At 41.3% G+C, this 23132-nt stretch overlaps 2 long non-coding RNA genes across 5 annotated transcripts in view; one reads left to right on the forward strand and one right to left on the reverse strand.

Annotated features, from left to right (window-relative positions):
• Positions 1 to 23132, reverse strand: part of LOC112678224 (uncharacterized) — a 51019-nt gene that overhangs the window by 12571 nt on the left and 15316 nt on the right. For all 3 annotated transcript variants that reach the window (XR_007406397.1, XR_007406396.1, XR_003147439.3), the window contains 3 exons: positions 4577 to 4658; positions 3489 to 3688; positions 2537 to 2702 (listed from right to left, as the gene is read on the reverse strand). This is a non-coding gene — a long non-coding RNA (uncharacterized LOC112678224). The remainder of the gene's footprint in view (positions 1 to 2536; positions 2703 to 3488; positions 3689 to 4576; positions 4659 to 23132) is intronic.
• LOC118352532 (uncharacterized) overlaps positions 10283 to 23132 on the forward strand; it is a 57515-nt gene continuing 44665 nt past the window's right edge. For both annotated transcript variants that reach the window (XR_007406399.1, XR_007406398.1), the window contains exon 1: positions 10283 to 10650. This is a non-coding gene — a long non-coding RNA (uncharacterized LOC118352532). The remainder of the gene's footprint in view (positions 10651 to 23132) is intronic.

A 23132-nucleotide genomic window follows, 5' to 3' on the forward strand; every position in this document is an offset into this window, starting at 1 on the left:
GTGCCAGACTCTTGATTTCAGCCCAGGTATGATCTCAGGATCTCGAGGTAGAGCCCACATCAGGCTCCTGCTCAATGCAGAGTCTGCTTGAGTATCTTTCCTCCTCTGTCCCCCACTATTCCTCCCCTGCACCCCAGCTTGTGCTAAACAAATAAGTAAAATCTTTTTTAAAAAAGAAAGAAAGAAAATGGAATTAAAAGCAGGTTAGAAAAGGCAGCTACATCTGCAAAATTACCTACAGCAGTGATGACCTTTTGAGGAACAATTTCAAATATACTGAGTAATAGATCCATTTTATTTTTTAAAAATCCTCCCTCAGTTTACCCCTTGTTGAACCCTAAGCATTGTTTAAAATTGACATTTTCTAAAGTAATTTCCTGGGGATGTTTTTTATTGTTAGGCTCCCATTTTGTTGCTATTCAACCCATGAAACCTGTCCATTTGTGCGGGAAAAGATAAAAATAGGTGCAGGTTGACGCTCTTATGAAGTATAGATGGCAGCAGAATATTCGCCAAGAGGCTCAAGTCCCACTTCTGATCAACGACTATTGATTATCCCTCCAGACTATCTTCTAGGATAATGGAAATCATACTAGGTGAAATCGTTTTATTGAAAAACACATTTATCTTTTCAGGGCAGCTGAGTGACTGGTCCAGGGGGCCATGCATAAGTAGAACACTCTTATGGGAAGGAAGGCGATGATAAAGGCAGATAGTAATTAAATGTGCCCTAGAAGTTGCTGGGGGTTTTTTAAACTAGATCTGTAATTATAGGGCTACTAAAGATGTGAAGGATATAGTTAAGGTTTCGTCAGCACTTTTATTGTAATACTTAGTGGGATTAGTCATTTTAGTGTTGCCTTTCTATGCCAAAAATGGAAGACAGCTGTTTGTGCTCCAAAAACTGTTTTTTAAAGGATAGTTCTGTTTATCAAGTGTCTTTTGCCACCAGGAAAACGTATCTTAAAGCTTTTGCACTGTCAAAATGAAGTAAGTCGGAATGATTACTTTAGCTGTTCTGTTACTCCGAGATAATGACAGGAAGCTTTCAATATGCAGAAAAGCCATGCAGGGATGCTAGGGAATATCGGGTACACAAATATTCCAATTCCCATCTCCTGCCAAAAGGTATTCCTGATGGCACTGGTCAGTCCCTAAGTTCATTCCCTGAGCTCGAAAGCAGCACAGGAATATTGAGAGGCAGCTGTATGAGGGCTTGGTGACCTATATCAAGGCCATCTTGTCACCCAAGGACAGAAAGCCAGATTCTTTTGTAAGACGGCACCTCTTACTGAATCAGATCTAGATCCAGGAGTTGTGACTGGCTTGGATGTAGTCATCTTCCCAAGTATAAACCTCAAGAATGTGTTTCCACTAGTATATTAAATATTTGCAATCTCACACACCAACAAATCTGGAACCTAATTAAATTTTAAACAAAGCTCGTGTTTATCATTTGTTCTTGGTTCCAACTTGTCAAGTTTCTCCAAGAGAGGTCATATTTATTTATCTCTCTTCTGTGAATGTTTTGAAGACTGTCTTATTCTTTCTTCCAGAGGTACCCAGTTATTTTGTTTCTCAATTCAATCAGTGACCGAATAGGAAATCTGATGTGTGGCTTTACAGAAGGGGTTAAAAAAGAAATCCATAAAATGACCCTGACTCTTTTATTTTTTGTTTCCTTTTTTACCATATATTATCTTGTTTGGGATTTTGTTGTAGTCCTAAGGCACTGACTTTTAATAAGGTTATACTCCAGTTAGTGTATAAAGACATAAAACATTTAAATGATGAACACAAATCGGCATGCTAAAGGTGCTACTGGCACAGATAGGGCCGCGCAACTCAGATCCCCCCTTCCAGAAAGGACTCACCGCCCAGCTGCGAGGACTATGGTGAGCCTGCAGCCTCCAGCTGTAGCTCCCTCGGCTTTCAGGTCAAGGCCATGCTCCTCTCAGGAGGCCCCCAGAGAGCTGAACAGCACAGTAGTATAGGGTCTGGCCATTTCCACCCAACAAGTAGCCCTCTAGCAGGCCATCTTTGCCCCAGGACTCTCCATTGAGCCGACACTACCAGGTCAGCGTGCAGGGCGATGGCTCCCTGTGCCTGATTCCACCTCCCCTTCTTTTCCTTTCATGGAGATCACTCCTCAGTAAACTTCTGCAATTCTAACTGTATCTCAGAAACATACCCTAACCTGCAACAATGTCAAAATGTTAACAGAAATCAAGAATGGGTTGGGACCAGGATGCCGTGGGTGTGCTTGTATGTCAGGGGGTGTTAGAAGGAATATTGAAGTTCCCCAAGGGAATTGTGATGACTCATGAATTTTGGGCTCCACTGCCTTGAAAGATACCTGCACTTGGAAGCCAGGGAAGATCAGGAGCCAGTGAAGGAGAGACCTGGGCAGACCAATCCAGTGCAGGTCAAGGCAGAAGGGCACCGGGGAGTTGGCCCTTCCTCCCACCTCTACTGAAGAGACTGTTGCAGTGATGCAGTGGGGGCACTTGCCTATCTCGCATTCAGAAAAACTTACCTTGAGTCTTAGCTCCCTGAGGACCTGTGTGGCACTGGGTGGATCCCTTCACTTCCCGGGACCTCCTTTGCTCACTGGGGATGATGCTGATTCTCCTGGCCAATCCTACAGAGCGCTCAGGCTGAATCAAGTAAGACAGTGAAAGCACTCCGTTGGCTGAATGGCCCTAGGAAGGTGGAAGGTATTATTACCCTGTCACTTCTGAAAGGTTAGGAGGAAGCTTGTATAATGGTGGCCCCAGGGCAACAGCACCGCCTCCTCCAGGCAGTGAGGTATGCAGAGCTTATCCGCCCTGGCGGGGTCACTCCCCTGCTTTCCAGCACCACCCTGAATCTGAACATACATTTAGCTTATCTGAACTTAATGCTGAAGATATATTAGCATATCCCTACCTTTTCAAACGTATATCAACTAATCATTTTATTATTTTCTTCCTGGTAGAGTTGTAATTTAACCTGGTGATCCAGGCATCAAATATATATTCAATAAATATTTGTCAAATTGAATTGAACTGACCCTTTCATTATTTTGTCTCTGGTCTCTAAATGCTTTGTGACAGCTTTCACAAACTGATCTTTTATGGTACTGTACAATCCTGTTCTTTATACCAGAGTGATGATTTAGCCCCTGGCTCTTAAATAACATGTTAGCTACTCCCTTCACTAGAAGACAATGACGAATTCAAGGTCAATTTATCAAGGCTGTGTGAAAACAAATATTCACGGGCTTTAGCTTATCTTTAGTGAATTTTATCCTGAAAAAGTTGCTTAGGATTCAAAGGTATTTCTTATGTATAATGTATGATGTAAAAATAATTGTGTTCTAGACAAATGGTAGATATTGCCATTTACTCTGGTTTGGTTTGATTTTGCTTTTTCCTACTCAGAATCCCTTCCCCCAATTTCTCCTGATAATTACACTCCCACTTTTTTGGGGGAACCACTCTCCTTACCTCCCCTTAGCCTTGGTGGAACTGCCAATCCCAGTAAGTGTGGCCCTGGCCTCAGAGTGAGGCCACAGTCCAGATGCACTACATCATGGTATTCATCCCTTTGGCCTAGGACACTGAATCCAGGAATGTAGATACAACCCAAGCTGGACAAACTGAAGTAACTTATAGATGGTTGCTAGAAGAGTGGAGATATCTTCTTCCTATAGGGTCAAGGCCAAAGCTGGTGTCAACATAGAGTTATCTATGGTCAAACCCCTCCTTTTCCACACAGGGATGTCTGTGTGCACTGCACGAAATGAGGTCAAACTACAAAAGAAGCAAAACTGAGGGAGGGAGAAAGGAAAAGAGAGGTAAAGAGAGAGAAGAAGGAGAGAGAGGAGGAACAGAGAAGAAAATAGGTTAAAGTGGAAAAGAGAAGAGATTATGTGTGGGCAGAGGGAGGGTTGCGAGAAGAAAGAAGAGAAAAGGTAGCAGAGAGGAGAAGGGCGAGGAAAGAGAACAGGGCATTGGAGAGATGCGTAGAAGTGGAAAGAGAAGGGAAAGAGGGTAGTAAAGACAACAGTATAAATACACTATAGACAAAGTGAAATGTCTCTGCATTATCATGGTGGCTTACTTGCTAAATCACCAAAGAATTTTTGAGAAAGTACATTTTGTGATTGAGAAAATAACATACTTTTCTAGACTAGAGAGTACAAATAATCATAGAGTAACTTTAGGATCGTGGCCTTGAAAACTTTTGAAACACTATGTCAGACAATGCAACTTTACTATTTCTCCACCTTATACAATTAGGTGATTAAGATTCCTTAGTCAGAAATTACATCTTTATTCCCTTCCGTGCCTTGGACACAGTACTCAATGAATGTCTGTGAAATTAATGTGGGATGGATGGACAGAATGAACACACTGAAATTTGGAGGCTCTCAAATTGCATCATAAAGGCTCCTTCTAAGACCCCGTAATAAAGTGAGAAGTAACATTTGCCTGTGGCTTTCTCAGCCTCCTCTTTATAGATACTTTTATCCCTTTTTGGCACCTGCTCCATCCCCCAGTGCTTTTCCCACTTCCCATATAATAAAACCTACCTTCAAAGCACAATCCAACACCCCAGCTATAAGAGTTGTAAATAGCCAGTAGAACTTAATGGTCTGTTCTTCAGGGGTCCTCCTAAGGGCATTTTAAGAGGAGACAAAGAAAGAAAAGCTTTAAAATTCACAAAAATAAATGTGTAGTTCTGGAATTTCTGGCCTAAGTGAGCCAGTGCTAGAAGCATTTGGAATGATGGCACAGGAAGGCAAGGGCCTCCTGGGATTCCTGTGGTCACATGAGTGGTTTGGGTAACTGTGACACAAAGTCAGGGTTCAGGTTCAGAATTCCTGAAATACTGACCACTGGGCCCCAGAAGGAAACCCATCTGTTTGAGTCTGATTTCATCTGTTTATGTTTTGCATTTTTTTCTTGTAGGAAAAATACATAATTATTTTGGCCATGTTGTGCCCACTGAAATCACAGAATGTTTTCCAATGCTTTTAATGTCCACCCTGAAAAGAACAAATTTATTATTATTCCACAACTAATGACCAGAGTGTTTCTCAGAACCTATAAACAAAATATTCCTTATTAATAAATGAACACATACAGAGAAAAACAAAAAGGAAGGGGAGGGGCAATTAAAAACGTTCATCAGTGATCAATTCGAACCTTGTTATAGAACGCTTCCAGTCTGCTTCTGCCTTGATTTACTGATGAAGAAAAGCATGGCTTTGTCGAAGAAGTATCAGGTAATTTCTGCATCAAATCTAATGTTCATCTTGCTTGCCAACTCTGATGAATTGCTAATGGCTGAGTACAGCAGTGTATTGACAAGGTTGCCAAAACCATGTCCAATACAGTAGGAAAAAATGTACCATGATCGATTATCATCTGCCCTGGATGCAGTGGGACAAAAAGGTAGAGCACATGCCCTCAACTGTATTTGCCATTCTTCTTCAAATAACTGAAACCAGATTACCAGATTTCCCCTGGGTAAACAACGCAGCCTTCCAAGCAAGCCCATATACATCATAGAAGACCAGGTCTAAGCTAGTCAGTATTTCCTATTCTCTGGATTATAATTATAGGTTTCTGAATGATCAAATGACCCAATCAGAGCCAATGAAACTTCAGGGGATGCCACAACAGTGCCTTTTTTTTTTTCCTGCAGGATCTCAGCTTGGAAAGACTTTATATTTCTTGGTAACTATCTTGCCATCATGGAAGAATCAATTCCAAGGAAGTAGAACCAAAATCTACTGCGTGAGAAAGAAATTAACCTGGAGTAATGGTACCAAAATGGACATAAGCAACTCTCGGTAGACTCATCTTGGTCCCTATTGAAAGCCAGGCCTGAAGCCATATTTTTGCTTTGCTTAAGCTACTTTGGGTTCAATATTCTATTACTTGCAAAAGAAGAATACTAACAGACATAGCTGTCAATTCTATTTTCTCCCTCAGCTGTAACCTTTAACAAGTTTCAAAATTAGTTTATCATAAAGAAGATATCAAACAAAAATTGAGGGTTAAGACTTGTGGGTACAATTTCAGAGGCATTCAGTAATTCTAGGGTCTCACGTGCCAGAGAACTTCGAAACACTCCATGCCAAAGAAATATAAGCTTCACGAAGATTCAGACTTTACCTCCCATCTACCCCACTGGACATCCTCACTCCACTCTAAGAAATTCTGAGAAGTGACTGGAGGGCACAAAAAGGAATTCCTGGAATATGAGGGTGTTCTTCTGAAAAAGAACCTTGATATAATCAATGACTATTTACTGAGCACCTGCCACCTGGTAGGCCCTAGTCAAGGAACTGAATCTAAGAGATGAAGATAAAATATAATCTCTGACATCAGGGAGTCTGTGAGGTAGCACAGGACACCAACCTATATAAGCCACCTCATCAGCACTCCAGCTGTGTCTGATCCAGCGCTGTGAGGAGAAGTCCCAAGTTTAGATAATTAACTCAGGTTCCACGCACGGAGATAGAGACCATGCACTAGAGGTATTTTTTTTTTTTACTCATAATAACTCATTTGAGTACACTTGGTACTCTGTAAGGAAAGAGAAATTAGCCTTGCAAAAAACCATTTCCCTTGCTGGTTTATGTTTTCTTCCACCTTACCAATGAGCGTTCTCAAAGTGCCAGTCTCAGAAGTTCCCCACACCCTTCCCCTAAAGAGACTATGAAGACCTTGCATCTTTACAGCGTCACCATTGTAGGGGTGCCATCAGAACTGAGAGAAACAATGGCTCGCTTTAACACTTGTCTCAATGCGTTCTGGTCCAGTCTCGCAATGTGTATCTCTACCCCCAGATTCTTTTCCCCATCACCAGACCTGTAATAACTACTGGACACCTCTACTTGGCTGTAACAGAAGCATTTAAAGTACACTATGCCATAAGTGGAACTACTTTTTCTATCTCAGCCTGCCCTACCCCATCTCAGTGATCAGCCCTGTCATCCACCGGGCTGCCCACACTAGAGCCTTGTTCCATCCTCACCTCCACTTATTCACCCCTCATTTCCTGCCAAACACAGCCTGTTGATTTCTTGTCTCCATCGCTTCCTTCCATGACCACCAGCACCGCTTTGGTTCGGTCCACTGCTCCACTGCTTGCTCTCTCTCAGATTCCTGTTATTCTTCTAACTAGTATCCCCACTATGGCCCTAGTCCAGTTGCCACAGCAGTTTTGATAATTCAAAAATATATGGGATCCCTGGGCGGCTCAGTGGCTTAGCACCTGCCTTGGGCTCAGGTCATGACCCTGGGGTCCCAGGATCGAGTCCCGCATCAGGCTTCCTGCAGGGGGAGGGGAATCCCTCCACCTGTGTCTCTGCCTTCCTCTCTCTGTGTCTCTCATGAATAAACAAATAAAATCTTTAAAAAAATTTCAAAACTATGATCATGTATCCCCCATTTCAAACACTTTAATAAGACCTCATTATCATCAAAATAGTCCTTAACGTAACTCACCATATTTTTCATTACGTCACTTCTGCTGATTGCTCTAGCTTCACATGATAACTCCCTATATTATTTGCCACAATAAATAGGATTCTTTTTTTTTTTAATGCAGGACCTGAACTCACCCCTGAGATCAAGATCTGAGCTGAGATTAAGAGTCCCCAGCTTAACTGACTGAACCACCCAGGCACCCCAATAAATATGGTTCGAATTGCAGTTCTCCAAGTAGAAATTGCCCTTCATTGCCTCTGGGATTTTGCACACTGGCTGAAATATTCTTTCATTGCCTTCTGTCTGTCTTTTCCACCAACTCCACATTCCTTCATTTCCTACTTTCCCCTGCATTTTAGTTTACATGTTTACTTACTACATATGTATTATATACTATTTCTCAATCATCTCATTTCTATTTCAATGACCTTGTGGTAAGCATATGACAAGAGGATTGAGCTATGAAGACACTGTTCCTTGAAACTAATGACCTGGTATTGCAATAATTTCTCCTACAATCGTGCAAACTATAGCTATGGAGTGTATAAGAAACCACCTGAATTTTGATTACCTGTGTGTGTATCTGTGTGTGTATGTGTGTGTCACATAAAACTTTAGAAACTGTAATTTCTAAATTCAACACCTCTCATGGGTGCAGTAACCCACACTGTCCCTCTCGGGGCCCTGCCCTCGATGGCCTCTGAGACAGGTCTGCACTGTAATCCTGCCCCTCTCACCCCAGCTCCTACATCCAAGGTAGCCTAACCCACACTGGCCCAACAAGACTCTTTCTCTTAAGAATAGAAATCTGGTGCTTATCTAATGTCCCTAGAACTGAGTCCATTTGACATGACTTCTAAATGTCCATGGTACCTCATCTTCAACTCACCAAGCCCACCTGTTCAACTCCTACTTAGGGCTTATGAGAATGTTCAGAATCGTTTAAGTGAATTCTCTCTTTTTAAAGTTACTGTCTGTGACTTCTCCCTAAAAGAACCTTTCTAACTTATGCAGCAGCAAAGTTACAAAAATCTATGAGGACTATATTTTCCTTATTGGCTCAGGTTTCTCAGTGGTGATATTATTATTAAAGGCACATCATTCCATGAGTTACAGAATGCCTTATTAGATAAAAGGAAAATAATTCAATTGTATCTTGTTAAAAGTCTAAATTTTAAAAAGACATTTTTAAGAAAATCTTTCTCAATCATTTTTAAAGGCAACTACCTTATATCCTGAAGCTTCACTTTAATGCTCTACTCAGAGCCCATGTTTTGGAATCTAATGCAACCCTAAAAGAAGAACATGGCCTGAAAGTTCTACAGAATCTCTCATGTTGGGCAGCCCAAGTGGCTCAGGGGTTTAGCACTGCCTTCAGCACAGGGCGTGATCCTGGAGACCCTGGATTGAGTCCCACGTCCGGCTCCCTGCATGGAGCCTGCTTCTCCCTCTGCCTGTGTCTCTGCCTCTATGCGTCTCTCATGAATAAATAAATAAAATAAAATAAAATAAAATCTCTCATGTCAGAGGGCCAATCCTTCTTATGTCTTCCTTAACATGTAATCTGGTCCTAAGTGAAAAGACTATGGTGTATTTCATCAGTTTCTTCTAGCAATGACCAGGCATATTTTGAATACTGACTCCTTTCTCAGAATCCTTTCTATATTGAAAATATTACAGCAAACTGGGTTTTATAATTTAAAGCTGGCATTGAAAAGCACAATGATAAGACAATAAGAAAGGTCTGTAAATTCTGAAGGAATAATGAGTCTCTATTAATTTATAATTCTACTATATGTGTTGCTATTTGTACTTCATGCTGCTTCTGCTAAATGATCTTTTGAGTGTCCTTAAAGCTGACCTTTCTGCATCACACACAAAAGCTATAATTAGTTGAAGAAGAGAAATTCAAATTCCAGATGTCTGAGTGAGTATTTTATTTTAAAACCAAACACTTCCCTGCCACCCTACCCCACTCACCCCACACACAATCTTCTATTTCTTTTTAATGAATATGCAAGTAAGAAGAGGCTAAGTTTTTTACATGGTTTCTTTGATAATTTAGGTTTGGGTTCAAAAATGCTTCAGACTCTTAGAAGTTTATCAAATTATACTAGACAGCAGAAAATAATGAAAGTAACTTTAAACTCAAAGGTTTTGCCTGTTAGCAGTGGTGCCCAACTGATCGGTGAAATTGTTCTGCACACAGGGAAGGATGCGAGGAACATCTTTACCACCAGCTCCCCACATTTGTCCAGGGTCCACCAAGCCCACCCGGGGGCAGCCCTCATGACTTCCATACCAAATGAACTTTTAACAATACTCCATAGGCTGAGGGCAGCCCCAGTGGCCCAGCAGTTTAGCGCTGCCTTCAGCCCAGGGCATGATCCTGGAGACCCAGGACTGAGTCCCATGTTAGGTTCCCTGCATGGAGCCTGCTTCTCCCTCTGCCTGTGTCTCTGCCTCTCTGTGTGTGTGTGTGTGTGTCTCATTAATAAATAAATAAAATCTTAAAAAAAAAAAAAAAACTCCATAGAATGAGCAGTCAAACCTACAAGTGGCCAAAATTCATCGAAGTCTTTGTAGATAAACATGGGTGTCTCTCTGGGTTAACTATAGTCCTATGGAAAGGAAACTTACCATAGACTTCCCCAAAATGAGGCTTGCTCTCTCCACTAAGACAGATCATTAATGTCCAAAACTTTTGAAACATTAACTATTTACTTAAATTTTGGGAAATTGATGTTACCAAAAAGTCCCAGCAATTCGAGCCTCCTTCAGAGAGCAGTGATACTGACTGAACACCATGATTTACATTCCATCTTCAAAGCGAGATAATGCAAGAATGCCAAAAATTCAACAGAGCCTTCTCAAGTAACAATCTTGTCCTTGAGAGAGCAGTGGGATTTTTGAGTTGTGGGATTTTCCACTCATTTCTTCTATCGTTTTCCAACTTCCTTGCCTTCAAGTGTCAACTGGCTCCTCTCAGTCACAGCTGTACAAATCACAAGGACTTTCATTGGCATGAGACATATATATTATTCATCTATCCGGTTTCATCTGAAGGAAATCCAATAAAGGCACAATTTTACTTTCCAATGAAATATTCAAAGCTGCTTTTTCCCCATGAGAAACTGGGCAGACAACTTCATCCATGATCAATGTAAGTACAAAACTTTTTTGCCTATTAGAGCATGTATGAATTTGATTTTATTAAAATCCATGCCTGCTTTCTTCCCCTTATGCTTCATAGCACTTTGTGTATAAATATGTAGCAAATTCAATGTTTTCACTAATTTATGAAGCCTTCTGTAACATAATGATACCAAGAATGAACACCCTGTCCTCTTCCTTGCAAATATTGACTTAAAAGGACACCTTGTTTACATTTGTGCTACATCCTTGATAGAATGCTTGTCCATATGGCAGGATTTGTTTTCCTCTAGTTGTAAATACAGTGGAGCAGAGTGGCGATACATTAAGTAATTCCCTTTGCTTCTGGGTTGCTGACTGAACTAGAACCCAGGTTAAGGTCATCATGACCCTCACTTAACAGGCCCTCTGTTGCTAGAGGAAGTAGCCTGTGCCAAACTCAACACACACTCACACACCTTCCTACTTGACAGAAGCCAGTTCTGAGTCCCAAAATCCCATAAAGAAGAAAATGAAGTTAACACTGGCACAGAGGTGTTTATCAACCCCTGCATTTGCCACAATCATGAGTTAATTATATGCTGTAAGGAGACACCTTTCTCTCCTCCAGGAGACAGTTCACCCCACTCTGTGAGAAGGTTGTGGGAGACACAGAGTAGCAGAGAGAAACGTCCACCTGTCCCCCAGGCCCATGTCCTCACATTCAACCCAGTTCTCCATGACGGAAGAATTACATCCTCAAATAATAACCATCAACCACTGAACAAAAAAAAAAAGGGTGTGAGATCCATGCTCTCTGTCGGAAGATAAAAGTTACATTATAAAAGAGACAGCCACGTCTTTATAAACAAAACAGAACTTTCTCAACATCTCAGAGCCATCTCATTAGCCAATGCTCTCTCATCATGAGTGATCATGGTTATTTAGAGTCAGAAGCAAAATATGGAGAGATCTGTCTGTAGGCAAGTGGAGACAAGGCATAATAAAGGAAGAGCTAGGTGTGTGAGGAAAATGATGAAGTGGACATACTTCAGTGCTTAATTCATAAGGAAGAAAATGTATCAACTCAAGCAGGGATTTAACCCCTTCTGGTTGGAACGTCAGATCCCCATGTAAACAATTACTTCTATTTCTTTCAGCATAATCTACTCTATATGGTTTGAACTTGACTTGGGTTTATTTCAAGCCTTGGTAAAGTCATCTCATAAAACTTCAACATGTAAAACGGTATGCATTTCAGTATATATAATTGTTATTTAAAGCTCACTGATTCCAAGTCAAGAAAGTTATAATCTGTGATGATTCAGTTCCAAGCTGCAGCAAGGTGTACTGTTGAACTCATGCTGGGCACCTCAAATGACAGATGGAGAGAATGTCTGGGGTAGCTAAGAGGATGGCCCTGCAGCAGCTGATGAAAAAGACCCTAATGTCAAATAATCCAGTGCCCCTAGAACACTTACCAGCATCACACAATCGGCGAGCCTTATCTCTTCTACAAAGGCTTGTTCGCAAGCCTTGATGTTTATTGGTGACATCACCTTACTATTTCCCCATTTCAGGTTGCCCTCCTATTCATTTCCACCTAATTTTGTTTGTATAAACATGTTGGGGCAAGGGAAAGAACTTTAGGCTTCATATTCCTCTGTAAAGGATTTCGTATTACCTCTGAGAAAAGGGTCCAAAAATGAATATTTTAAGAAATAAGTGGGAGGGAGGAGAGAAGGAGTAGTTATTTCCTTCCCTGTTTTTCCCAAGTTACAATGTTTTGAAGGGTTAGCACACCTGATGTTTATATATAAATAAAAATGATAATGATATGTGGCTTTTGCTTATCCCTGGAATTAGGCTAAGGTGGAGCAGGAAAGGGTAGAAAAGGCTATGACGAGACAGCCTTAGATCCACAGAGCTTAAGGTAGGATGTAAATGGGAGAGAGGGCTGCTAGTTGTGGAGAACTAGCACAAACTCTCAAGATCAACTGGTTCAACCCATTTGTTTGAGAGCACAGAAACTGAAGCCCAAAAACAAAGAATAAAACAGCGAGGGTTATTATATAAAAATTGCAAACATTTTGGGAGCACCCGCTGGCTCAGTCAGAAGAGCAGGTGACTCTTAAAATGTGAATTGTACAAATTGGCCAATTGCTAGCTGTGTCACCGGGAGCAAGTTACTTAACCTCTCTGTGCCACAGTTTCATCATCTGTAAAATTAAGATAATAATGGTGCCTACTTCTCAGCCTTACTGGGAAAAATCAAATCGGTTACTACTTGTAAACTACCTAGAACAGAACCCAGAAACAAAAAGTATGTGATCAATGTTAACTCTTTTTATTTTTTTATTCTTATCATTACCACTATTATTGATACTTCAGGCAGGCCTTTCCCAACTAAATGTGGTTTTGTTAATGACCTGGAAAACTCAATCCACTGTGGATTGGCATGTCACATTGGCATGGATGTCAACATTTTGGTATACATTGGGTTGGGGCCTCACTTTGGCTAAGACCCAAACACAGGTGGGGGCAGGATGAGTCTCATCTCCATGACTAATCGCCACTCATACTTAAAAACACTTAGATAGCAACTCCTGAGTAGCCTTAAAAAAAAAAAAAAAAAAAGCAACTTCCAGGAATGGAATTGAAAACCCAAGCTTTCTCGAATCCCAGTTTTGATTTTTTAGGAACTTTGGCCAAGCCGCTTCCTCCTACTTGGTAGTTTCCATATCTGGTGTTAATAACAATTTTCACCTGAATTATTGTAATGATTAAATGTTTTGAAAGAGCACTTTATGATCAAGAAATTTTACAGAGAAGCATTCATCCTTAAAAGCACAGTGTCTTATAAAATATTTCTCTTATTTTGAAATCATAGGAAAAAATCATTCTTGCTTTCTTTCAAGGATTTAGCGTTGACCATGAAAATAGAATATGTCATGAGAATGTGCATGGAAAATGTATTCAAAAGAGAAAACACTGAGCTGGCAAGCTTAAAGGTTTGGGTTTTAACTCCAGCTTTCCCATGGACACGTCCTATAGCTCCAGGCAAGTCACTTAGACTTGCTGGCACCCAGCTTCCTTTCTTGTAAAACAGAGGGTGAATTAGATGAGCTCTCTCCCCTCTAAATCTATAATTCCGAGTGTCATATATACGTTTGCATGAATCCATGAGTCACTAAAACCTGGTAGATTTCAAAAATTTACTTAATAAACAAAATGTCTCATAAGCAATTCAAGAGATCTTGGAACTGACTCTCAAAACATTGCATAATCATGTTTAGGCAAAGACTTCAAACCCAAGAAGAACATCTTGGAATTGGGCCTCTCTTCACCACTATTGCAATCTACAGAAGACAGGCTGTCAGTTCACGTGTCCACACGCCTTCTGCCCTGAGGGCTCAGAGCATTTGAATGTCTCATTAATTCAAGGAGGACCTTAATAAATAGAAAATGGTATTGCCTCGTTCAAAATGAAATGAAAGCCTAAAAGCATGTTTTATTTCCATGACATTCTCAGCATTTCAAAATACTTCGATAACAACTTTAGCTTTCTCTCTCTCTCTCTCTCTCTCTCTTCCTCTCTCTCATATCTGACTTGATCAATGTAACAACTTTGTGAAGTAGACGGGGCCCAGGGATTATTGTGCTCATTTTACAAATGGATATCCTGGGACCAAAAAAATAATTTGCTTCCTACTAAGAGTTGATGGTCCTCACACTTGGATCTCCTGATTCACAAACAAACTCCCAACTCAGTTTAGGAGGGACCTACTGGCAATTATACACCTGCCTGGACTCGACCAGCCCCTCCCAGTGCTTGGCTCCACCCCTCCAAGAACAAAATGCTTTCCTCTCACTTACTGGCCCAACTCACTGTCTGGGACCCCCGATGGAATGGAAGTGGTTCTCTGAATGCTTTAGCCCTTTTACAGGATTTCCATGGAAAAATAAAATTTCCAGATAGGAACAATGGGCTTACTGATGAGTGAATTAGACCCTGCTTCCCATACCCTGTGGTTTCTCCCCATAAATGTTTTTCCAGTAATTCAGTGGCTGCTTTGGGAGAGCTGTCCAGAACACTTTCATCAGGGCTATTTTTTCATCCTACAATTTTGGCCATTTCTCAGTTTATTTTTCACAAGGGGAAGGGGGATGGATCATGTCCTAGAGAGAAAGATCCTACAAAATCCTAAACATCTTAAGTCCATGAGATAATTAAGTGGATTTGAGAATTATAACTCCATTAACTGACTGAGTAGATCAATGTCAAATCACAAATACAGGATTCTGAAAACAAAATGTAATTGAACATAATTCGCTTCCCAACCCGTGTGGTAGAAATAAGGCTGTGATATGTTTGATGTGCTTGCCCTGGGCTTGGTTGGCAACTAGAATCCAACAGAGCCAGTGGGTTGGGGACAAAAGATCACACAGAGATAAGCTCCACAAGAAACATGCCTGTGTTTGCGTAATATTCATACCTTCATAATACCTTAATTTTATTTAATCCCAAACTGAGTGGCAGAGGCAGCTACTCATCGTGGTATATATGGTTACATTGCTTCTTTTGATGGTTCTATGGGAGAAGCATTATTGCTTTCCTTCTAGCTATTGAAGCAGAATAAACACAGCTTTAAATCTTTGACTCGTTTTTTCACTTATGATAGAAGATAGTGACAGCCAGACACATCATTTCACCTGAGTCAGGTCCACAAATGTTGAGAACCTACTGGAGGCAAGGCATCATTTTAGATGCTTTGTGAGGCATTTTAAATCTGAGCAAGACACAGCCCCATCTCCCAAAAAGATATTTTGAAGTTTCCAAAAGGGGATGGTTCTTAAATCAAAGGGCTAAGAAATGGTTTTGTGAAGGAAGTAGCATTGAAAAGGAGTCCTGAAGCTGGGTAGATTTTTAGTAAATGGGTAAAATGATAGCAAATATATATATAATACACAACTTTAAATGGCACTATTACGTATATCATGCTACTGCTTAAGAAAAAAAGAAGGAGTCCTGCCAAGAAGAAGCACACTATACACCAAGGCAAGGATAGGGAAGCAGCAGACATTTATAGGAATTAGCAAATCCGTTTTCATGCTCATGACAAGACTTTAGTAAGTACCCACTGTGTTCCAGGCATGCAGTATAGGTGATACAGAGATTGTGAGGCATAGATGTCTGTCTTCAAGTGTCACACAGCCTGGAGGAGAGGCTGACCTACTCAGCTAAGAAGTTAGGTGTCAGGAGGTGGTAGGAGATGAAGATGGCAGGCTATACCAGGACCACGTCAAGGGGGTCCTTAAAATGAAGTTAAGGGTCAGTACGTAATTCTGTGACAACAGGATTATTAAATATTTGGGGCTGAGGAGTGACAGTGATGGGTTAAATACAGAATTCACTTAGAGCAAATGCAATGCATTCGTTCAGAGCAAGAAGTGAGGAAGAAAGACAGGTTCAGAGGCAACAGCAAAGGTCCACCAGGCTACAGGCAACGGGGCTCTGAATACAGGAGCACAGGAAAGGATTAAAGAGAATGAAAAGGAGAAAGACTCAACCAAAATAGACAGTGTAGGACACTGACTTGCTTGAAAAGAAAACGTTTGAGATCAGGACGCTGACAGGATATGGAGGGGAGGTGTTCCGGCAGCAGTTGGACATTCAGATGTTGGGTACCCAGGTGCTGGCAAACAAGATACATTTTGGTGCTGTCCACAAGGGAGTGGCTATTAAGGCCACAGCATTGAGCAAGATAGCTGAGGTAGCAAGGGCAGGTATAGAAAGAGGAAGATGAACAGATTCCTGGAGGGTATTTATATCTATAGGGTAGAAGTAGAAAGAGAAGCTCGTGAAGAAGATAGGAGACATGAGAAAAAAGTTGAGGGTCAAGATAGTGCAGTACCAGGGAAGGGGAATGTTTTAATGAGGAGGTGTCAACAGTCAGATGCTAAGGAGAAGTCAGGAGTTGTAGACTGAGATGACATGAGCCAGTGGATCTAGTGCTGAGGAGGTCACTGGCTGCATCTGAAAGAGAAACTTTAGTGGAGCCAACAACAGAGAAGTCAGCACTCAAGACAGGAAAGGGTGAGCAGTGGACAGCAAGGAAGTGGACTTTAGGAAGTGTGATGGAGGGATATAAAGCGGAAGATGTAGGGCACCTGGGTGGCTCAGTGGTTGAGTGTCTGCCTCCAGCTTCAAAACAATAAAGATGTAAATGAAGAGGGAAGGACTGATGGGGGCGGGGACAAGGGACTAAGGTTTGCAGAGAGGGTTAGCACGGCAAGGAAGAGGGCACATACACCTCCAAAGCAAATTCAAGAGAAGAAAGCATGGGAGAGGAGGCGAGAATACAAAGGCTCTCTCCCTAGATCATCTAGCCCACACCTGTGGCCATCATCGCCACCTCTCCTTGGGACGACTCACGAATTTCCACCTCCTGACCTAATTAAACTCTTCCTGAGCTCTTGATCTTTACATAAAATGATCTACTGGACAAGTCCACCTGAGTGTCAGAAAGGCACCTCAGACTCAACCTGCCCACATCAAATTCATGAACTTTTCTCCCAAAAACAGTCCTCTCCCGCTCCCTTCTCAACAAACAGTATCATCATCCACCTAATCACCCAAGTCAGAAAGCACTTCTACTGCTCTCAAACCCTCACACTCCAAAGTTTGAATTCATCTCCTGAAATCTGCCTTTGCCCCCTTCAAAGCTCCATCTTGCATCTAGACTGACCTCTTCATAACTCAGGTCTGATCACACCCACCTCATGTGGCTTCCTCTTCATCAGGGTCAGAGTCTGACGTGACTGTCCGGACCCTGCCCACTACCCCCTGTCTCACCTCTGACCCTACCCAGCCCTCATGCCCTCTCTTTACTTTCTCTTCCTAACACCTTTTTTTTTTTTTTTTAAAGATTTTATTTATTTATTTGAGAGAGAGAGAGATCATGAGCAGGGAGGAATGGTAGAGGAGACTCAACTCCAGAACCCTGGGATCATGATCTGAGCTGAAGGCAGACGCTTAACTCACTGGGCCCCCCACTTCTGTGCTCTGTACATGCTGTTCCCCCTGCCTAGTACCTGCTTCCCTCCATTCTTTTCACCTGGTTAACCTCTATTTCAGGCAGTATGGGAAATAGTCTGCAGAATGGTTAGGACCAGCTCTACCATCACACTGAATTCCAAGCCCACTCCTCTGCTCACCTGTGCTCTGCTCACCTCTGCTCCTCTGCTCAAGGTGCTTACTGTCTCCACACTGAATTTTCTCACCTGTGTGTGACGGAGTCCATACCTCACACAAAATTCATTGAAAGCACTGAAATCTGGGCCCAGCACATAATAACCACTTAGCAAATGTCAGCTATTTTTAAATCTTCTTTACCACCTTGAGTCAATCACCACTTCCTGGAGAAGCCTTCCCTGACAAGGTCACTGCCCTCAGCCTACACTCTGAGCCTCCTTCTTTCTATCACAGATTTTTATATTTATTGGGGAGCATGAGTGGCTCAGTCAGTTAAGCGGCTGACTCTTGACTTGGGCCTAGGTTGTCATCTCAGGGTCCTGAGATCAAGCCCCACATCAGGCTCCACACTCAATGGGGAGTCTGCTTGAGATTCTCTCTCCCTTTTTCCCTCCCCCTGCTTACACACACTCTCTCTCTCAATTACATAAATCTTTAAAAATTTTTGCATTTACTACAAGATTTTTAGATTATGTCTGTCTTCTCCACCAGTTTGAAGGCTACTTGAGACTAGGACTTTACCTCCTTTGCTCACACATACAGCCTAGTCACTGGCACAGAATAGACGCTCAACCAATATTTGTCCAATAAATAAATGAATAAACAAGCAAACAGGAGCAGCCTAGCTGTGGCAAGAGTATGCAATAGTTAGCATACCCAGCTTGTCTTCTATGGAAAAACCCAATATTTTGCCACTTAGGAATTACATCCCTGCTTTTGCAGGGGCTAGATTAGCAGTGTTTTGTTTTTTCTGTGAATACCAGCAAATTATTATTGGCAATATGTATTTTTTTAGAAATCAGATGAGTCTGGGATAAAATTCATATTTGTGTGGCCCTCACTGACCCAGGACATTTGGTCATGCACAGTTGAGGTTAATGAAGATGATGATGACAATGATGACAATCTCATAATCATTAACAAGGCTTATGCATATTAGCATATTAAGTCCCAGCTACATTGGGCTCATCAGTGGCAAGTACAGGACAGAAGCTCTTGAAGGTCATCTCATGTGCCAAATGAAAAACACTGAGAGAGAGCCAACCTCCTTGCTCCCTTTAGCCCATCTAAATTCTCCGTTGTAGATATACACACAGATGTCTACCTGGATGTGACATTCTCCTGTCTTCTAACCATGAACTGTGACCTTTGGGCTCATGAGGCAGGCCACATGGTTCTGCATCCTCCCCTCCCACCATGTCACCTTTCCCCAAGGTCTTTTCCAAGGAGGACCACTAAGTTGGCTCACATTTTATTCTAGGGAATGGTTTCTGAATAATTCTCTTGGTGTCTGATAATGGGTTGATACTAACCCCCTGAGAAACTCCTACACAACCCTGGACAAATATGAGAAAAGCAGATGAAGGATCCCTACAACTCCCAATAGATTGCTTTTACTACAGCATGCAAATCCTTTAATGCCTCCCTTTGCTTCTACTAACAAAATGTTCTCTCTCTTGGATGAACAGCTTGGGAGCTTTGGAATGACACAGTGAACAACAGATTCTGTATTGTCACTAGAATGTATACTATTATCAACGGCCTTTCTTTTATTGAGTCCCTAGGAAAGATGGCAAACCACAAGGCCCTAGGTGTGTTCCCTTCCAGAAAACGAGTTTCAATGCCTTGAGGGTAAACTCTAAGAGACTGTGCTCTTTATAGAACAAGGGAGGAGAATCAAAGTCTTCTTAGTGTTCACAGATATGTCTTGATCTCCTAGGGTTGTTTATCCTAGGAGCTCCTTTTGGCTCCTGGCAGAAACTGTTGTCTTAGTTGCAACAGTAAAAGTACGATTAACCACAATATGGTAATGTGGAAAATAGCACTGAAAACCCTTTGATTCCAGAACTTAGTGAACCTTTTTGGAGAAATCCATTATTGCCTTGCAATTCTATTATAAAACACATTAGGGTTTCAAAATGCAAAGTGACTGGGAAAAAAGGCTTATGTAACATTAGAAGCGAAAAAAAAAAAAAAAAAAAAACCTGATTGTAAAGTTGTGTCTATGCAAAGATTGTAACTATATGAAAATGAGATAACATATTGACAGTAACTGGAAGGAAACATTAAAACAGCTGGTTTTTAGAATGGCAAGATTACAGATATTTTTTTTCCTCTCTTTTTTGCTTGCTTGATTTCTGTTATTGTCATAATAGCATTGTTTGTACAATAGAAGGTTGTCAGCTAAACATATACTTTGCTTAAAATATTGTAGAAAATCATAATTCACTTGTAGCTCAGACATTAAAAATTATACTCTACCTTAAAATTGAATATGGAAAACACGGAGCTACTCTATCTTATCTTTAAAAGCTACTCTTTATTTTGCAAAATAAGACATAGAACAATTTCTAGCGTTATTCTTAAAATTGGTAGAAAGGAATTTCATTTACGTCCTTTGGCATCACTGACAACAGCTTCAAAAATTTTATTTTCTTCAATGAGAAATGATAGAACAAAATAGTTTTTTATTAAATTTTCTTTCTATTATCTAGCAGACCAGAAAACCTCTAGGGATACCTGGTTGGCTCAGTTGGTAGAGCATATGACTCTTGATCTCAGGGCACTGGGTTCAAGCCCCACCGTGGGCACAGAGTTTACTTAAAAAAAAAATTAAGAAAACCACTCGGAAAAACTATCATCCATTTGAGGAATCCTTAGTAGGCCTGGGTCAGAAAATATTTCATCAAAAACATGCCATGTGACAGCAAATGCTTACAGACAGAATGCTGGCTGGGTGCTGACCACTAGATTGGAACCACTGAATTACAGGTGTACAGATTCAACTCCAAAACTAACCATACAGTTCCTCCATTTCTTAGCCTTCTGGTTATTCAGTGTTTCACCCCACAGCAACCTGTTGCCTATCAACGACACAGAATTTAGGGTTAGGATAAATCCCACACCAAATGGATGTTTCCTTCTTTCCAGAAATTTCCATTTACATTTTAATGAAATGATGCTTATCCATGAGTACAGAATGCCTATTCCCTCCAGCATGTCATTAACAGGTTAAGGTAGTCTGTGGCTAGTTTGGACTTTATGTGCCTTTTAGAGCTCAGGCCTCCCCTTCTGTCCCTTCTATGCAATTGAATCCAACAAAAATATACCCAGCTGAGTGACTTCCAGAGCTTTGGGTCAATAAGCTCTACCAGGAGGCTATGGAAACACCATACTGGCTCTTGGACACAGCATCTCACACACATTAGTAGTTAGCACAGCTCATGCTGGACTTCTAAACAGTTCCATCAGGAATCGGCTGGACTGCATGTTCCTAACCTTCTTCACATGACTGGTTATAGGTGGTAAGAGTTATCAGCTGCAAAAACAAATAAGCCCAGTGCTACAATAACAAGCAATATGCTGAACAAGAAATGAACATCCCAATACTGATAAACTGATGGTCACACTGAAGATAATAAACTTGGACCTGGGGGCAACAGGGGCCACGGAATGACTTTTGAGGAGAACAGGGATAATATAACCTAGGTTTAGGATAAGAGCTAAACTGAGAAGCTGGATGAATGTAAACTAGAGAGAGGAGAAACTGGCTAGAATCTGCGAATTAAAAGGAAGCGATGGGAACGGCTGAATTGGCTTGAACCCATGCAGCGACACAGTCATGGAAATCAAGTAGAGACGAGTTTAAATGGATAACCTGATGCCACAGATATGAGGCATGTTAATGAAGGAAAGCACGATGTAAAGAATGAGTCAAAAAGAGTCAACATTTCTAGAAACTTGTAAACATATGCATGAAATTTTCATTTATATTTTTTGTCTGTTCTCCCTCTTCAATTAGAACGTCCGTTTCTTGACAGCACGTTTTATTCCCTACTATATCCACAGTGCATGGCATTTAGTAGGATCTCCATAAATAATGTGAATGAATGAATGAATGAATGAATGAATACATGTGCAAACGTGTGGATCCTTAAAGATAAAGGATTTAGTTCCAGTAAGATGGAACACTGACTCAGAAATAATTCCATGCTGTTGAGCTACTCTAACCTGGATGTTTTGCTGAGGTAAGCCAATTAACCTCTCTGGCCCCCATTGTCCTTCTTGCTAGAACAAAGCCAACAATTGCCACTTTCTTGCTGAAGACGGAAGCAACGAAGAATAAGCAAGATGAAATCTGATGAGTGCCTGGAGTTTTATAAGAGGAAGACACTCTACTTAACTCTTCAACCCACCATCAAGATGACAGACATAGGCCAAAACAGCATAATGAAAGGCTCCAAAGTCACTCAAATAATTGGGCTACAAATCCCCAAACGGCCCTGAAACAATAATAGCCTCTCTGAATTTCCACCAAGCTGCGGTGTTAATGTAAACCCCAGGATGACAACTCAGTGTGGTAGTTCCTGAAGTACAAAAAACAAGGCCACTCCCCAGAGGGATTAATGATTGCAAAGAGAACGCACATGCCCTAGGCCAGAGCAGGTCAACTCCAGTACACAGGAGCCCACTGCTGCAGCAATGGGTCAGCAGCCCCAAGAAAGCTTGCTTTCAGATCTTTTTGAGATCTATCCAACCAAATTGAAAAAAATAACTTAGTCTTAAGCTTTTTTATAGGTCCCACAAATGGAAGGGCAGCCCCGGTGGCTCAGCGGTTTAGCGCCGCCTTCAGCTCAGGGTGTGATCCTGGAGATCCAGGATCAAGTCCTGCGTCGGGCTCCCTGCATGGAGCCTGCTTCTCCTTCTGCCTGTGTCTCTGCCCCTCTCTCTCTCTCTGTGTGTGTTTCTCATGAATAAATAAATAAAATCTAAAAACAAAACAAATGGAAGCCAGCTTTTTAAGTATAAGATAATGGCTCAAGTAGGGACAGCTCTGACTTAAGCAAAATCACCATGAACCACCCTATTCTATACAGCATCTTCACTGCCCTTATCACTATGAGAAATCACCTTGTTCTTTTATTCATTTGTTCTTTTCTTGTCACCCACACTCTAGAACTGTGCTATCCAGTACCATAGCCACTAGCCAAATGTGGCTTTGCACATTTAAATTTTTTTAATTATATAAGATTTTAAAATTCAATTCATCAGTTGTCCTAGCCACATCACACAGGTTTAAGAACTACATGTGGCTAGTGGCTAACATTAGACAGCAAAGATCTAGAACATTTCCATCACTGTGGAAAATTCTTTTTTTTTTAAGATTTTATTTATTTATTCATGAGAGACACAGAGAGAGAGGCAGAGACACAGGCAGAGGGAGAAGCAGGCTCCAAGCAGGAAGCCCGATGTAGGAC

This window comes from Canis lupus, chromosome 27 (genome assembly GCF_003254725.2).
Source record: "Canis lupus dingo isolate Sandy chromosome 27, ASM325472v2, whole genome shotgun sequence".
NCBI classification, from domain to species: domain Eukaryota; kingdom Metazoa; phylum Chordata; class Mammalia; order Carnivora; family Canidae; genus Canis; species Canis lupus.